The sequence below is a fragment of the Quercus lobata genome, chromosome 5, assembly GCF_001633185.2.
Source record: "Quercus lobata isolate SW786 chromosome 5, ValleyOak3.0 Primary Assembly, whole genome shotgun sequence".
NCBI classification, from domain to species: Eukaryota; Viridiplantae; Streptophyta; class Magnoliopsida; order Fagales; family Fagaceae; genus Quercus; species Quercus lobata.
In genome coordinates, this window is record NC_044908.1 from 42763157 (window position 1) to 42782590 (window position 19434).

The window sequence follows — 19434 nt, forward strand, 5'->3', positions numbered from 1 at the left end:
AAACCTATTTCAACCCCTAAACAAATCTCTATCTCCTTCAAACGCTGTCTCCATCTCTTTGTCTCTGTCTCTCCTTCAAACGCAAATCTCTATCTCCTTCAAACGCTGTCTCTGTCTCTCCTTCAAACACAAATTCAACCCCTAAACAAATCTCTATCTCCTTCAAACGCTGTCTCCGTCTCTCTTCCCCTGCGACAGTAAACGAATTCAACTAAGCTGCAAACGCTTTGCCTCACAACCAACGGCTACAGGTATAATATTTTATATTAATTTTGGGTGTTTAATAGGATTTAGGTTCAGCTATTTTGTTTGGTTTTGATTTACGAAATTGGTTCAGATTTTGTTTTGATTTAGAATTGGTTTTTATCAATACTTGAAACCCTAATATGGGTTCTCCCTCAATTTTGGTTCCTTTCAATATATCAAATTTTAGCAAGAGCAAGAGCAAGCCGAGGGAGAGGACTTGTGATTTCTATGATTCTAGGTTCATGATTTGAGATTTAAGTAGAGATTTTTGGATGACAATCTGTGTATGGGCAAAGTTCATTCTTCGCTTGATTCAGTTATAGTCTAATCCAGTCATGGGTAATTTGACATAATTACAACAATCTTTTATTTGTTTTCTATTATCTAGAACAAAATTGAGCAATTTAGGCTGAGGAAGTTTAATTTCTGTTTGTTACAGTTACTACACTGCTTCATGCTAATGCCATCAGCAGGATTTTGCTAGAAAACCCTTTAGAGTCATTCATTATGTGTTGATTTATGCAAAAGAGCTATGCTGATTTTTTTATTGCATGCAATGTACAAGTTATAGGGCAATGCAATGGTGTAGTGTAACAATGGCTGGGTTTTTATGCTCTTTAATGCAAACTTTATATTGCTTGACATTACACAGAGTTGTCATGCATTGCAATTTGTATCTCATACACATGTGATACTTGGCTTGATTATACCCTGTTTGAGTGTTTATCCTTGGTTATAAATTGTGGATATTCTGCCTCCTTTCACCACGGTTTGGACTATTGTAATCAAAAGCAAAAGGTGACCTTAAGTCACCAATGCCTAATTTCAAAGCCTTATATCAACATCCTAACCACCATTGTATCAATTGAAAACAGGGCAGCCAAGTAGGTGAATTTACAGGACAAGTCTGGAACTTTGGTAGAAGAAAGGGTGGTGAAAATGGACAAATATAGCCAAGGCTTTGTGGTTGAGTTTCTATTTCCTTTGATAATTTTGAGAAGCTACCAAGGCTTTGTAAGTATTTGTTATCTATGTAATTGACTTTTAGAAAAGTTTGTTTAATGATTTATATATGCTTCATAATTGTTCATAAGGAACTGTTAAGAAAATTTTAGCTTCACTACTATGACATTGATTTAAGGGCATCTTTGTAAGTATGTGTTTCCATGTTCTTACCATGACATACTTTACATGGTTTTTCATTTCACCACAACAAGCAATGGGGGATCGCATTCTAGATGTGTGAGGTGAATTAGGACTGACCATTTTTTTTAATATTTTTTTTTTTAAATTCAGTGGTGTGGGCATGGGAGGAAACCTTGCCGCTTTTACTTCAAAGTACTTGTTTTCGTGGTAAATTTTAATCAATCTCATACTCAGGTACATGGATAGGAGAATCGTCTAATATAGGTTTCTTTTAAATGTGCTAATAGTAGGAGCTTCTTTACTATTCTATTTTCTGTAGGTTATTTATAGCTCCTGACAGCAATGATATCTCCACAGCTATACAGTTCATCAATAAGGCAAGGCCATGGATTACATTGATGGTCATTGGCTGGGAATATGGTGCAAACATGTTGACGAAGTACTTGGCAGAAGCTGGAGAGAATACATCGCTTACAGCTGCCATGTGCATAGACAATCCATTTGACTTAGAGGAGGCTACAAGGTCCTTTCCTTATCACATGGCCATTGGTCAGAAGTTCACTGTTGGACTAATAGATATTCTAAGATCTAATAAGGTTGGTGATTGCTTTCAATCTTCTATCTATTTTGGTTCAAATGCTTTATGCCCCTCCATTCTAGCATTGTTTTAATGTTGAACAAACATAATCATTGATGTGGTATGCTTTGAATTGTGTTGGCCACCATTTAAGTGTAATAACTTATGCTTAATTTTTTAATTGGGAATAACTTATGTTTAATGTCTACTTAACTTCTAAGAACTATTTCAAGGCAAAGCAAAAGGGTTTAACGTGGAGATGGTTTTATTGGCAAAGTTTGTTCATAATTTTGAAAAAGCAATATCTATGGTATCTTAGCAAAAGAGACGTGGTTGGGAATGTGAAGATTCCTGTTCTCTTTATATAGGTCAAACTTATCTAACTTTAATACCATCATGCTTTAATTTTTGTTCAGGATTAGATTAGTCATGTCCTACATTTGTTTACTGTTTATAAATCTTCCTGTAAATACTCTGTTTATTTCAATCATTCTTGGCCTTTTTTGGTTAAAAAAAAAAATCAGTTAAAAGAGATGGTTTATTAAAACTTATTTTGGAGCTGTGCTAAAATTTCCCATGATAACAATAATATGCAGGAAACCCCCAAATCAAAAACCATAGCCCCTTCCTATCAAAAAAGAAAAAAAGAAGAAGAAGAAGGAAAACAATAGCTTCTCATCCGTTTCTCTCTCCAGTCTCTATGCTTCGCCTTTAGTGCACCTTCTCCTTTGTCTCTGCTCCTAATGATGGTAAGCGATTAAAAGTAAATGAAGAGATTTGTTTTCTCTTTGTTTCACCTTCAGTTCAATTGACAACCGATTTCCTATTGGTTTTTTGTGAGCTTTGCAGAATTGGGATTGAAGGGAGCAAAATCAAGATGCCGTGGACGTCCTCTTTTGATTCAAATTCATAAAAGCTTCCTTACTCTCTTTCTCTCTCCATGTGGCATGAGGTCAAATATTTGCTTTCTCTGTTCTAAATAACAATTTATAGAACTCAATGTTTTATGTTAAATAAATATATGATGTACTCTTCTATATAATGCAGATTTGTTGTATTATGTTCTTTCTCTACTCTTTTTGAGTCATAGCAAAAGAATTTGACATTAGTAACTATATTCTATTTATTTATTATGAAAATAAGATTGTGATCATTATTGCAATTTTTTTATTTGTTTATTCATAGAATATATGTAACTATGAAAATATCTTCATTGCCAATGGATCTATGGTAGTGGTATTAATCTTTTCGGCATGTATGTATTTTTATGGAGCTAATATACAGGATTTCTTTTATTGGGCACAAGCATATTGTGTACTAGGTTTGACAATGTTTAATATTTGAATTATTGAAGATTTTATGTTATGCTTGGCTCTTTGCCATTTAGTTGTATTATTTGATTAGTGAGTCTTGAGACATTCTGATTTAGTCCAGCAAATGATAATTGCAATATTGTTTTTTTCTTTTTAAACAATCCCGTGCATCGCACGGGTTAGCGACTAGTTTATATAGATACACAAACTAAATTAATTTATCTATATGATTTGAGCAAGAATTCTTTTGATATATATATCTATACTACTATTTAAGAGGTTGTATCTGTTTGGACCGGATTTTTGTATGTTCCAAAATGCCCCTACAACCTACGTTTAAGTAGGGGCAAAACTTGAGGATAACAAAGTAAAAATATATCTTTAACTCTCATCTAAAACATTTTCTACAAAATAGGATCACTCTTCCACTAACCCACTTATTCAATTTCAAAGCAACTATACCTTTGTTATTTTTTTTTTTTTCCTTTTAAAAAAGTTATCTTCAAATCATTTTTTTAAACATCATCAAGTTTATCCAAAAAAAAAAAAAAAAAAAAAAAAAAAAAAAAAAAAAAAAAAAAAAAAAAAAAAAAAAAAAAAAAAAAAAAAAAAAAAAAAAAAAAAAAAACTAAAGAGATATATATTACAATTTATCTGTATATATTAAGAGGATTCAGAAAGTTAGTTATTACTTTTTTTTTCTGTCAAAAATACCCCTAAATTAATTAACCAAAAACTTAAAAATGGGGTTAAAATAGTAAATTGACAAAAGAAAGTTAGTTATTGTTTTTTTTACTGTCAAAAATACCCCTACCTAAAATTTAAAAATGGGGTTAAAATAGTAAATTGACAAAAATAATAAATTCTTACTTTTACGTTGAAACGCTTTCCTGCCTCTAATAAACTCCTACTTTTACGTTAATTTAAATCCCACTTCTTCTCTCTAACTCTATACAAAATAGGATCACTCTTTTGTTAGTTTTAAAACTCCTCCAATCTACAAAACTCACCTCGCATATTTTTTTTTTTTTTTTTTTTTGTGATTAGAAAAAGTAGAAATCTCAAATTATAATAAATGCAAATTAGCGCGTGCTCAGAGGCTAGTATGCGTGCTCAAAGGGTAGTATGCATAATGTACGTGGTTGGTTCCTAGTGAGTTTATGGTTGGTTTTTTATTTTGGTTACGTCACATTTTAAACTGCTATATTAATTTATGCCCAATTTTGTTATTTTTGGCTGAAAAACCATTCCAGTCCAAAATTTTCAAACATCTCAATCAAAATCCAACACTTTGATTTTTCTTTCAAGGAAACGATCAGGATTGGTTCTTTTTGGTTCTTGACGATGAAGCCTATGGTGGTGCGTGAATTGAAGTGAGAGATAAACATAGGATTGAGTTTTATATTGGATTTGGGCTTGAATTTTTGGCAGGGTTTACGTTTTCTTTATTATTTTGTTTCTGTCACTGGAACAAAAATATCTATGTATTATATCACACAAATGGATTTATTTATTTATTTTCAAAAAAGCTTCTGAGCAGGATCAACTCCTTAACTAACTATGGATTTCAATTAGCTTTATTGGTAAAGTCTCTAATGGTTGAATAAGAGATATGGGGTTTAATCTCCGCGTATATCAAAAATTGATTGATGTCTTGGTCTGATGATAAAGAGCTATTATCAGAAACGGACGCCATAAGTTGAAACTCTCTTTGAAAAACTTCTTACTCTTATCAATTTTATCTCAAAGGGTTAATTCTCCACTTTATACCAATACACAATTAGAACTCTCTTACATAACAAAAGAGTCTAATTTAAAAATAAAAAATAAAAATAAAAAGATTAAAAAAAAAAATGAAATGCACCATTCTCTTTACCACAAAAAAAAGAAAAAAAAAATAAGGTAATCACCGTTGTTCAAACGTCCAATTTCACAAAGGAATCTTGAATATATTTTTAAGTCTAAAACTCTAGATGTCCTCAAGCTTTTTTTTTTTTTTTTTTTTTATTAGTGTTATAATTTTCCACTCATTTTAATTTGAGATTAATTTGCATGTTTGTCCTATAATATTATGCATTTGCAAACTACTAATACAACTTGGACTGTCATGACATGAGGCTAACTTCAATAAATGAACACTGAAATTGTGGGATCGGGTTAGTGTCATAATTTTTCATTCATTTTAATTTGCAATTAATTTATGTGTTTGTCCAATAATATTATACATTTGCGAACTACTGATATAGTTAGGAGTGTCATGAAGCTAGCTTTAATAAATGAACACGGAAATAACATTGAAATCATATGTTCATGTGTGGATGTGTTCATTTTTTGAGGCTAGCCTCATAACACTTTTGACTATATCAATAGTTCATGCATAATGTTATTTGACAAACATGTGAACCTCAAATTAGAATGATGGAAAAATTATAATACTAAACCAAAATAAAAAAAATAAGTCTTAGAGCACATGTATATATAGCACATGCAATAAGGCTAGTATATCTTTAAATTCTAGAAACTTAAATCTAAAGTTTATTAAAAAAAAAAAAGAAAAAAAAAACCACTATTACCAAGATTCACAGGAATTTTATACTCACAGGAAATTAAAAGTATTATTACATATATGATAATGTTGTACCTGGAGGCTAATGGAACCCAGGAATGTAAAAAGTCGGTGAGTCATGTGAAACCCTAAGGCCGTACTAGGGTTTGATGATGAGAACATCTTCAATTTGCGTTGTCTCTCTTTCTTGGTTAGCACACTTGCTTTGGTGGATCCAGGTTTAACATAACGTAGACTGAGGAACAATGTAATTATAAACTAAATTAGATTTTTGATGTGTAATTGTGTATTTATTAATTAAATACTATTTTATGATTAAAAAATTAAGAAAAAAAAAAGCATTGTATTTTTTTTAATTAAAAATATTACTAGCTCAATTGAGAAAATAAAATGAGGATCGATTCAGAGTCCAATCGGTTAAACAGACTAATTGGTTCTTGTTTTGGGCTACAGTTTAATACAATCTCTAAATGTCTTCATCCACAGGATTGGTAGGGCGAACCCAGAAGTGGGCTTTAGAAGTGGGCTTCAGGATTGATAGCACACTAGATTAATTTGATATATCACCAAGAAAATGGGTTATATTCATTAATTTTATGTCTAAAGAATTTTTCAAATTCATTGTTGTACCTTCACTCAAGAAAAAAATCACCAAATAATCTCAATCTAATTTGTTGTGCTTTAGATTTGTGGAGTGATGAATGTTGATTGGTATTTTGGATCCGGCTAAAGAGTGCTCTTAGAGAATTTGTTAATGAATAACTTTTAAAAAGTTTTGATATTATTTTTATAGGAAATATAAAAAAAAAAAACAACTGTAAAAAAAATTAGTAACTTTTTTCCATTTCTTATGAAAAAATTTCAAACCAACATAATAATAAATGTGATTGTCGTCATTTTAACTATATCGTAAATTAGTTTTTTTTTAAGAAACATATCATAAATTAGTTAATAATTCATGTAATACACCAGAAATTTTTAGCATTATCTAAATATGAAATTTGGTAATTCATAAAAATGAAAATTTGATAATTATGATAGTTATTATTAGAAAATTATTTAATTGTTTTTGCTTATAAAACTATATAATCTAGCATTCGATATTTTTTATGATTGCATTTGTATATTTAACTATATAATTTAACTTCTCAAGAAAAAAAACTATATAGTTTACCATATAAAGAAAATATGATGTTTTATGATTTTAATGGATGAATTAAATGTAGAATATTTTAAAATCAATTAAAAATATATAGAATATTGTAAAAACAATATATTATGAAGTCAGCTAAAAATCAAATTATATATATATAAAAGATGAATGTTTGAAACTTTGAATTGTTTTTTTTTATGATTAATGACACATCAATTTGTAAGGTTTATATAGTAAAAATTGTAATATCTTTAGTTTGACTTTATTGATAATATATCAAATTTTCAACTTTTCGTGATTCACACTATTTCTTTTCTAAAATGGTTGTACTTTTAATTATTCTTTTAGTCTCTCTTGCAATTATGAAGAAGCCATTTCAGTCATATATTGTCAAAACTAGATTTTGAAATAAAATAAAAGATAACTTCCTAGTGGATTCTTTGATAATTTTCACAAAATTCCACAAAATCAATCATGGATGACTTTTACGATTTAAAAAAATGTCAAGTTTCACGTGTTCACAAGAAATCATTACTATATCTTGCCTCCCTCAGTAATGAGCATTGGAGAGATGCATAAAATCTCAGGTTGGAGGACAACAATATAATGAAAGTGAGTATGCCTTTGTTGGTCGAATCTGGTTATTCGCATGTTCAACATATAAACCTGTTAAGCACCTCATTAGATCGGATCAAATTGATTAGATTCGCAGGTTTGTCTGTTGTTAAAATTAGATTTCACAACAAATAGAAGATGATTTTTTAAACAAAATTTTTTATTTAAAATTAATGGGCATGTTTCTTTTTCTTTTTCTTTTTCTTTTTTTTCTATAAACACAATTAAACATCACATGACTAGCTGGAATAAAAGAAATTTAAATGAAACTTACCCAAAATTCTAAGATTTAAATAAAATCATCTTAAACTATAAAAAGAAACGTTTATTTAATTTTATTTATAAAAACTTTGAGGTTTAAGTAAATCATTTTAAAAAATTAAGCTTTAAAAGAAATATACTGAACTCTCTCAAGTTTTTTTTTTTTTTTTTAAAGATTTGAACGAATGAGAAATTTTACTTGTGGGGTATTTACATTTATGGTCCTAGTCCTACTTTCTTTTTTCCTTTTTTATTATTTATTTTTTGAACGAATTAGGAGACCATCCATTTTCTCTCTGTCTGGGCTAATGTTGGGCCAATATGGTTCTGGTTGATGTCAAACCCTCAGGACTCAAAGCAGAAGCTAAAATCCAATGGACCGCTTAATTGGGTGCTTATTGGTTTGCTTTTTCAACGTTCTCAGCCCGCAAGGACTCTTTGGAATCCAGACTTGTTCAGGAAGTCCGGAAGTGCAAGGAAAATTCCAACAGCAATAGTAAAAGTAAAAAGGGGAAATTTTAACGAAATATTGCTTTGTATTTTTACCTTTAATTTTGGGGTAAGTAGGATTTTGTTTGACTAGAATTTTTGAAATTTTAGCGTTTTATGACCTTTTTGTATTCCTCAGATTTATTATTGCTTATCTTATCTAGTACAATTAATTTCAATTGAAAATGTATTAAGTTCACATAGAGACAGAGGCATGTGGAGTGTAGGGGTTAAGAGTTGGAGTTCAAATCTCCAGAAAGGAGTTTCACACACATATACAGTTAGATTAGATTAGATTAGAGTAGAATTTCTATATTGTAAAAAAAAAAAAAAAAAAAAAACAAAAAACAAAACAAAACAAAATTTATAATGTGGCAAGTAGATTCACATTTCTCATTTAAAAGTTGTTTTCTATTTAAGTGATAAAATTGTAAGATATCTAATTTATATTCAATGCACCACACGTGCTCATTAAAGTTGTCTTGCACGATTTTTTCATTCCCTTCCAATTTTTTTCACTAAATAATTGGGTAGATTTGATGTTTTAATCACTATTGGAACAGCGTAAAACGCAGGTTGTTAAAATCCACCTCCTTGTTAGATGGAGGGAGTATGGTCTAAAAGTATACAATAATTTTTTTACAAAACACATGCACACACCAAGAACCAAATGTTGATGAAAACATCGTAATTAAGAAAAAAAAAATTAAATAATATTTATGTGCATCAAGATATTTTTTTTTATCTTGATTCTCTTCTTAATACTATAATGGATAAATATAGTGAGATAGGCAATGGGATAGTGTTTTATCTCAAAGCCCATACTTGCCTTAATTTAAAAATTAAAACTGATAAATCTCTTACCATTTGATCAAGATTCAAGATAGGAAAAATTCAAAAGAGGTTATCTATCTTTAGAGGCAACTCGATATATTTTGAGGTTTAAAGCAATAAATTTGTAATAATTAAATATCTCATAAAAAATATATGAATTAAATATTATTTATTTAATTTTCTATATTTTTTCTGGGTTGAAAAAACCGTCATTCCTGTTTTTTGAGATGCAAAATTGTTAGTTAAGTTTTAGTATTTAGGTTTTATTAACATCTCTTTTACAAGTTGTTGGGAAAAAAATTTAATGTCACTGCACTCATAAAAATTGTTTTTTTTTAATAATAATAAAAAATTAGGGTTTCAATTAGGTTAGATTTCTACTTACTCAATATTTTGGGGGTTGGTTTTCTTGAAGGTGAAAAAAAAAAAAAACCCACCCATATATATTCTTCTTTAAGAAAAAAAAATCAATTATCATTTTTACAATTCAACAAAATCATTTTTTTGAATGCACTCACATGAAAGAAAATAAAAAGCAGCTGAGAAATTAATATAACATTATTAAACCAAACCTTTAAACTTATAAAAATAATAATAAATCAACTATCATTCTACAATTCAACCAAATAGTTTGTCGGAGTGCACCCACATGTAAGAAAATAAAAAGCTGAGAAATTAATATAACATCGTTAAACCAAACCTTTAATCTTAAACTTTTGGGTTAAGTGGCATTCTCAACCCAAAAAAAATTACATTAAAGCCTCATTATTTGGATTCTCTCCAAAGTCCAAACTATAATCTTTCATCAAAATATGTAATGTGTGGGATTAAAGCAAGTGACAAGATATCAGTATCTCATATTTAGAGGGTTAGAGAGATTGAGGCAACAGGTGAGATGTTAGAGTTTTACATTTATCTCTGTCACACGAGTTGTTTTGTTTGGCTGATCGATCTTAGGCAATGATTAGGTGAACAACTAGGTTAGACCAAGGTGATTGGTGAGATGTTAGCACTTAGCACCTCACATTTAGATTGTTGCTTAGAGGGAATCATGCAATTAGTGAGATGTCAGCCCCTCACATTTATCTCTGTAACATGAGTTATTGTGTTAGGTTGATCTTAGGCAGGGATTAATGTGTTAAAGGCTCATTTTTAGGACAGCGAATGTTATTAGGCATTGGTTACATTGTGAAAGTGACTATCAACCTTATATGTGTAGATGTTTAAACAAAAGCTACCATGTGATCTTTGGATCTTGTGACATATTTCACAAGAATTAACTATAAGATAACTCACATACTTTCAATTTTTGCCTTTAAATAAGGTATTTATTCCCCTTTTGGGCTAGGTAGAACCATGTAGTAAAAGGTGTGATCTAAGAGAATCAATCATAACTTCCAATATGTCACTCACATTTCAAGTTCCAAATATTTTGGACTATGTTAGTTGCATCATTTATCTGAATTAGTTTGGACAAATAATGGTAGAAATATTTTTAATTTATTCAAATAACTTAGTTTGGATTTGGACTAGTTACATTAGCTTGGATTAGGATGAGTTATGATTAATTTTATTGATGAATGAAGTTAGGATTCATTTTCAACTATATGGAAGTTTCTCTTGTATTAATTCATTCATATGTTGACAATGAATAAAATATAATCATGAATTTATGAATTAAAAATTTTTAGCTAGTCTAATGTGGAGGTCTAAATTCCTTCCAAATAGTCTATTTATCAAATTACGGGGCCTTAGTTCTCTCAAAACAACTAGTACAAAAATTGGGTCCATAACAATTGGTATTAAAATTGGTTATGGAGGACCTTTGCATAGAAAGATTGGAAGCTATTGTTAAGGTTTTAGACCCCAATTGTCTTAGATTTAATAATAATTAATTAGATTAATTATGCAATAAATCTAAAATAATTAAACATTAAACAAGCACAACTCACATGAACATCAAGAACGATGACCTAGGAAAACTTTTGAAACTGTGGTTTCAAAGTAAAAAACCTGGGGAGAATTTAACCTAAACAATCCTCAGGGCAACATATCCATTAAATAGAATTGAAATTTGTACAATAGATTTAACCCTAAATCTACTGCTATCCACAGACTCTCATGTTTATGACTCTGAGATCTCTACTCATAAATTTAGATCAACAATACAAACTCTCCAGTTTGTGACTTTCAATAACTGTGGTTAACTGATTTCTCTGTGGTTTCATATAGATTTGCACTATGGTAGCAACAACATGGTGTTGATCTTTCTCTATGTGCTCTTGAATTCTCACGAGTTGAATAGATGGAGGCTCAGATCTACTTTGAAAGTCTCCAGTATAGTGAGATTGAGAGAAACTAGGTTTTGCAAACCCTAGCCTCACAAAAGGCGATTTCTCTCTTTGAAAAGCCTCACTAGGGATAGCTTATGATGTCCTTTAAATAGCATAATAAACGGATCATGAATCGGGCTTGAAACGAGCAAGTTATGAGCTTTTTCGCGTTTCAAATTTTTGCTGATATCGCAATCTCGATTAGTCGAACTGTTAGATTAAGATAATTTGACCCCGATTAATTAATTCAATTATCCAAGTTGATTAATTAAGTTCAATTGCATGAAAATCGTGGAGGCACCAACAAATCACCAAAAATACTAAATGCAACAGAAAATAAATTTGTCACGTTGATTTGTTGACAAACGGGGAAAACCTCACAAGGCAAAAACTCCACCTGGTAATTTTAAGGTCACCACTCCTAAGAATCCACTAATCAACAATCAAGCGGTTACAAGTATAAGGAATCTTACCAACTACCCTAGCCTATCCCGAAATACCAACCTACAATTAAACCCTCGCTCCAATACCCAATTGAACTTGGTCTCGTAGTAGCCTTCTTTCCCTTGATGCACAAACCTCCAATTTGTAACTAACTCTTTTGCACGAATCCTAGTACATGGCTAACTGTAGCAACTTGAATGGTTGTTATTAGTTACAAAGTTCTTCACTTCATCAACAATGAAGATCAAGAAGCACTTGGTTACAAAACCTAATGACGTACAAACATAGTAGCTTCTTACAGAGAAATTAAGCACTTGGTCACTGTATCTGTATATGATGACTTTTAAAATAAGCCTTATATATGTCTAGGTTTGTGAGAAAAAAAACCCTACACATACACATAAGCTTGGGTCGAATTTCAGATATGAAAATTCTGAAATCGTAATTCTCAATCTATCTATCGAGATTTGAATTAAGTCTCAATAGCAGCTATCTGTTGAGAATTAATGAGCAACTTTTCTTCACTTATTTCTTGAATCAATCTTCATGTCTTTAATACTTGACTTAAACAACATGTTTCTTGAAGTATTAAACCCATCTTAGATCTAACCAATTACAAGTAAAGTGCATTTTATCAAAAGATTAGCCAATTACAAAAAATATGACCCTAACAATCTCCTCCTTTGACAATCCATGACAAAACCACAAACAACAATTATGAGAGAAGTCTAACACAACTATCCCGTAACTTACAAACATACATAAGTCTAACCCTGCTATGAACTCTTGAAAAACTTTGTAAGAAGAGAGATCATGGCATGATAGACTTGCAACCTATCTTAATTGAAACAGTTAAAACAAATTCATCAAGGCATCAAGTGTGAAACATAGACAAGTTGTATAAAAGAAGAAACATGTGTATAAAGAAAGAAAAGAAACAACACATGTGAGATAAGGTGAAAAACATACATCATCATATATATAGAAAGAAGAATACAATGTATGTAAAAATAGTCACAAGACCACGATACATGAAGTGAGAAAAGATACATCAAAACCTCACTACATCCCTCAAAGCACTCTCCCCCTATCTAGTATATCCTATGCTAGCTCTCCCCTTAACATAATGACTACTTTCATATACAAAACTACTCTTCATTTTTGTCATGAGTAGCAAATGGTGTATCAATAAGAGGTCGTCATCTTATCATCACTAGAAGAGCTAGAACCATTAGCATCATCATCATCATCTCCACCATATGAGAGAGATCTTGAGCAAAGAGGAGAGAGAGAGAGAGAGAGAGATGAACTAGAGTGAATAAACAAATGATAAAAAAAATTGCAACATGCTACAGTGCAGTTTCATTTATGTAATCGCACTGTAGCATGTTGCAAACAATTTTGAGATTTGGAACATCTCATGAAGCATGAATATTGGTGTTTGGTGTGCCAAATGCCAAATATTTGGCATTTGACACACCTGATGGGAATGCTCTTAGAGTGTAAGTGTAACATCTTATTTGTTCTATCTAAACATGAATGATAGCTTTTATTTTAGGAACATACGCAGTGGAGCCACTTTCCTTAGGGAATTCTATAGCCGTTATTATTATACGTACGTAGTAAGTGCAACTCTCACTCTTAAATCTTATCTATATATATATATATATATATATATATATATGTATATATATAAAATAATAGGTGAAACTGAAAGAAATTCAAATTAGAATTTCAAATTAGAGTTCCAATTTTACGCCATGTGTTCTAAATTATTTATTCTTAAAGAGTTTTATTTCTTAATTTTAGAATCAAATGTGGGACCACATCGTAAATATTCATCCAAGTGAGTTATTAAGTACAAAAATCAAAGAGTTTAGAATAAATGAATCGAAAAAAAAAAAAAAGTGTTTCACCATAATTTTTTTTTTTAAACATGTACAATTTACAATTTATACCTAATAATATCTTTACAATTTGTTTTTTAAAGAGTTAACAAAATATAAAAATGACTATCAATAACATTTAAATTATATATGTAAGGGCAAGAATTGACCCACAGCCCAAGAATGACCCCAAACTATGGCCCAATGAGCCCACTACAATAGATTTATTAGAGAATTGGTTGGATATTGATCACTTAACAAGTTAACGTTAATCACAATGATATAAGAGGCCAATGAGATGATTAAGACCACAAATTATGAAGAAAAAAGGATCCTCGGTTAGGCCCGAGGAGTGTCTATTTTATATATATGTGTTTCTTTCCTCTTAGAACAAATATATCAGCTCTTAGTTACAAAGTTCCTTTTTTCTCTTTTTTTCTGGATCCCCTCAATAAGGATCTTCATTTTTCTTTTATATTTACACATAGATTATGTTAGTCCTACACTTGGAGGGCTGAGATTGTATTCTTTGGACTTCTGTCTCATTCGGAACATACTAGTAAGCTTCTGCATTGCAATCTGAGTTGTGCCACCATTATTCATGATCATTTTCTCATTAATGTGGTCAGAGGAGTAGTTGTCTTGCATGTAATGTGGAGAGGATAATTTCTACATCCTTCTTCTTTCAGCCCCCTCGTAACCTGCGCCGAGTCTACTTTCTTCCCTTTGTGATATTTTAACTTCATGTGCTTCTTATGGTTACTGCTTGTCCCCAAGGTCAGCTGGTGCTCGTCCCGTGGTTAACCAATGCTCGTCCCCGAGGTCCGAGATGCATCCTTGGAAATAATCTTGGCAGTCCATTTAAGTGGGATTAGGGATCCTTGTCCACACAATATATATCTATATATATATATATATATATATATAAATTATATTATGCATTTTATTATATATCTTTAAGTGCATCCATGCATATGCACCAAAGTTAAGGGAAACTCCAATTAAATTTTAAATTGGAGTCTAATCATATGTGTCATCTAATATTTAAATTTGTGTGTCAATTGAATTATTAGGTGTAAAAATCAAAGAGTCTAAATTAAATTAGATTTTAAATTGAATTTTAATTGGAATTCAATTTTGCGCCATGCATCCCATCTAATTTTTTAATTATTGTGATAAGTGAATTATTGGATGCAAAAATCAAAGAATCTAAATCCAATTAGATTCTAAATCATATGTGTGTGTGTGTGTGTGTAAGCGTGATTGTTTTTAAATGTACTCATGCATATACACGAGGTTACACACTAATAATAATTAATAGGTAGCACTTCAAATACATTAATCTATATGTAGTTAAGCTTTAGGGATTGAATATGTTTATTTGATTGGTAATTCTTATTTAATTGAGATCCCCTGCTTCATAGGATTGGTAATTCGATTGGTAATTCTTTTTTTAATTTTTAATTTTTTTTTGTTTAGTTTTTGTGTGAGAACTATGCGGTGAAATTTCAAAAAGTTTTCCTATTTAGGAAAACTAATATGAAACAAAACAAACTAAAAATAAATCAAAATTACAGTGGGACGATATATATATATATATATATATATAGGGTAGAATATTTATCCTTTTTTTTATAATCAAAATGGGGACTGCATTTGGAATTTTTTTTGTAAAGGACATTTGCACAACAATTATTTTTAAGGATATTCCCACAAAAATTTTAAGTATTGTGTCTTCATTCTCTCCTTCTTTTGACTCTCTTATTTAACCACCAGACCACAGATTTTATTTTTATTTTTATTTTATTTTAACACTCATGTAGAAAAGAATTGGATACAAAGATCCTTAACTCTAAACTAGCTTCTTAATCTCTTTTTTCTTTGTTTTTTTCTTCTTCTTTTTTTGTAAAGGTTAATAATTTTCAATTATCATAATTCGGAGTTGTTGCATTCTTCAATCACAAAAATACCTAGGGATGTGATGAGAATTATATACCAAAAAAAGAAGCCTCATTCAGTGGCGGCTCCAGGATTATTTTTTAGGGGGGTCAATAAGAAACAGAAATTATACAAAATTTAAAACAAAAGAGAACTTGAATATATCGACATCACAAAAAAAAAAAAAAAAAAAAAAACCAAAATACATAAGGTTTTACAGTTGCTTTCTACAATGTTTCATATATTAAAATTGTTAAATGATTTATTCATTATCAATCCTACGAGCTACATCTTTTTCAATGTATACAGCCAATCAATCATTCATCCATTGATCTTTCATTGATCCATTGGACTTATTAATTTTTTTCCCAGATTTTAAATCAAACTTTTTTTTTTAATAAACAGTAATATTTATTAGAATACACATGAAAATAATAATAGTGTGTTAAACCAAACTTGGTTTGTTATTGAGTTTTTTTTTTTTTTTTTTTTTTTTTTTTGTTTAAAAATGCTAAGATGTTGTTAAGAGGATCATATTCAAACTTATTTTAGCTGGGTTTAAAAAAAATCCATGATCAAGGTGTTCAAAATTTTATTTTAGGGAGGTAAAAAAAAATATATATATATATATATAGCTCTTTTTTCTTTTTCTTTTTCTTTTTTTTGGGGGGGCAGGGGGTTCATTTGAACCCCCTGGGCTCCAAGTAGAGCCGCCCATGGCCTCATTGCATAGTTTGCAAATGCGTAGACAAACGAATAAATCTCAAATTATGATAAATGAAAAATTATGATACTAAATCCAATAATAATAATAATAATAATAATAAGCCTCATATAATGATGGCCATTAAATAGATATAAATATAGGTTGTTATGGTCATTGAGGCAGGTAACAAGCTCAGGCCTAATACTACTATGTTTGGGCACATCATTGAGGAGATTAGGATTGTTAAAAATTCTATGGTTATATGTAGTTTTAATCATGTTAAAAGGGTGGTAATAAGCTTACTCACGCCCCTTGTTAGAAGAGCAGTTTTAACTATAAATGCTACAACTAGATTTGAATAATGTATTCTAATATGATTTTCCTTAATAAATTTATTTACTTTTTCCTCAAAAGAAAATTTTATTTTTTTAATAAAAAGATATAAATTATATATATTATATAAATAAATAAAACATAGATTATATCAATAAAATATTTATAGTCTCGCACACGTGAAGGTTTGCACTTCACGCAAACCGCCCACTGTCTGTGTGATTATATACTGAGGAAGTCAGGGTAAAATTTGGGGTTTGACTTTATGTAAGTAGTTTTGTTATTGCAGTATTATTTTTGAGACTAAGAATTGCGAATCACAGAAAAAACCCTCCTCAGACTCGGTGTTGTTGCACGAGGAGCCATGTCTTGTTCTAAGACACGGCTTGTGTCCAGTGGAAACTTCCACTGGACGGACACAAGCCACACCCCTTGTTCTAAAGGTCTCTAATTTTCTTTTCTTCCTTTTTTTTTTTTAGCCCTCTCACAAAAAAGTAATAATTTTTCGAAACCCTTTTGGTCGATTTGATAGTTTCTCCAATTTTGAATATTATCCGATTCGAATGCAAAATAAAAGACTGCTGGCTGTTGCTGTTTGTGTTTGTGTTAAGGCTTTAAATGGGTTTTTTTATCTTAAATAAAAAAAAATATCAAATGGTTAGTTCAAAGTTGCTAGACCACTAGAAAAATATATATTTAGTAAATTAAGTTTAGCATAATCACTTTATCTTAGTGGTTGGCACTTGGGGAGTTATCTTAAGAAATTCCTCTATAATGTCTCAAGATAAATCCTTTGTACACCTCCTATATATTTTTGTTATGAATTCTGAGTTATTAGATTGGGCAACGAACTAGGCTACTAGGCTAGCCCATTGGGTGCTCATGGGCATAAAAACTAACCCATAGCCTGACCCACTAAATTAGTGGGCTACCCATGGGCCTCAATAACAACAGGCTATGTTGCCTATTAGCCTGGTAGGCCACCAGGCTTCTAGGCCGGGCCATGGGCTATTTGGTGACCCTTAAGTGCGCTGAAAATCTTGAAGCCAATAACTGGGTGATGGTAGAGTGCATTTAGAGCATTCCCATCAGACGTTGCAAAATTATGCCATTTTAATACATTAAAAAGCATATTTTATTATTTTACCACATCATTTTATAATACACCATTCATCACATGTTCTATTCTTTGATTCTAAACATTCAAATAATATATACAACACATTAAATAATATATTAACTCAAAACCCAGCCAATATACAAACACACAACTCAGTGGCAGTTGCCACCAACCAAGCACCAACAACCACCACTATAACCACTGCCACAACTAAGAGCTTCCTCCACCACCCAAAATACAACTCAAAACAAACACAACCAAATACCTACAACAAATCGATTACTAAACCACCACCAACGGCAAATCAACCGTCACAAACTATAACCACAATTACCGAATCTTCCAACAAATTCTAAATCCAAAAAAAAAAAAAAAAAAAAAAACTCAAAATCTTCAACAAAGTAGAGAATAAAACTCAACCCACTATAGCCATAAACACTACCGGCCCAAAACTCAACCAACCACCGCCACAACCACAACACCACCACCTACCCAAAACCCCAACCTAACTGATCAATCAATGACTAAACTCAACCAACGAATGGCCTAAAACCCCAACCTAATCGACCCAAAACCTCGACCCACAACCCACACAACACCAACCCAAAACCCACACATCGAAACCCATCCTGAATCTCACACCCACAACCCAATTAAGAGAAATCTGAAGGTCGGCAGTGAGGGTTGGAGAATGAGGCAGTGAGATCGGCGATGAGTTGTGGAGAATGAGGCAGCGAGAGTTGTGGAGGATGACGCAACTTCAGACAAATATGAGAGAGAGAGAGAGAGAGAGAGAGAGAGGAGAAGAAGAAGAAGAAGAAGAAGAAAAAGAAGAAGAAATGAGAGAGATACCCCAGAGTGAATAAACAAATGATAAAAAAAATTGCAACATGCTACGGTGCGGTTTCATTTATGTAACTGCACTGTAGCATGTTGCAAACAATTTTGAGATTTGGAACATCTCATGAAGCATAAATATTTGGTGTTTGGTGTGCCAAATGCCAAATATTTGGCATTTGACACACCTGATGGGAATGCTCTTAGAGTGTAAATGTAGCATCTTATTTGTTCTATCTAAACATGGATGATAGCTTTCATTTTAGGAACATACACAGTGGTGCCACTTTCCTTAGGGAATTCTGTAGCCGTTATTATTATACATATGCAGTAAGTACAGCTCTCACTACCAAATCTTATCTATATATTTATATATATAATAATCAGTGAAATTGAGAGAAACTCAAATTAGAGTTTCAATTTTGCGCCATGTGTCCTAAATTATTTATTCTTAAAGAGTTTTATTTCTTAATTTTAGAATCAAATGTGGAATCACATCATAAATATTCATCCAAGTGAGTTATTAAGTACAAAAACCAATGAGTCTAGAATAAATGAATCGGAAAAAAAAAAAAAGTGTTTCACCATAATTTTTTTTTTTTAAAAACATGGACAATTTACATTTTATACCTAATAA

At 30.9% G+C, this 19434-nt stretch overlaps 1 long non-coding RNA gene across 1 annotated transcript; it reads left to right on the plus strand.

The window, feature by feature from the left end:
* The first annotated feature begins 1750 nt into the window (after positions 1-1750).
* On the plus strand, positions 1751-3284 carry LOC115988448. The gene is made up of 3 exons (XR_004091522.1): positions 1751-1988; positions 2566-2718; positions 2819-3284. It is a non-coding gene; the product is annotated as an uncharacterized LOC115988448 (long non-coding RNA).
* Positions 3285-19434: the final 16150 nt, after the last annotated feature.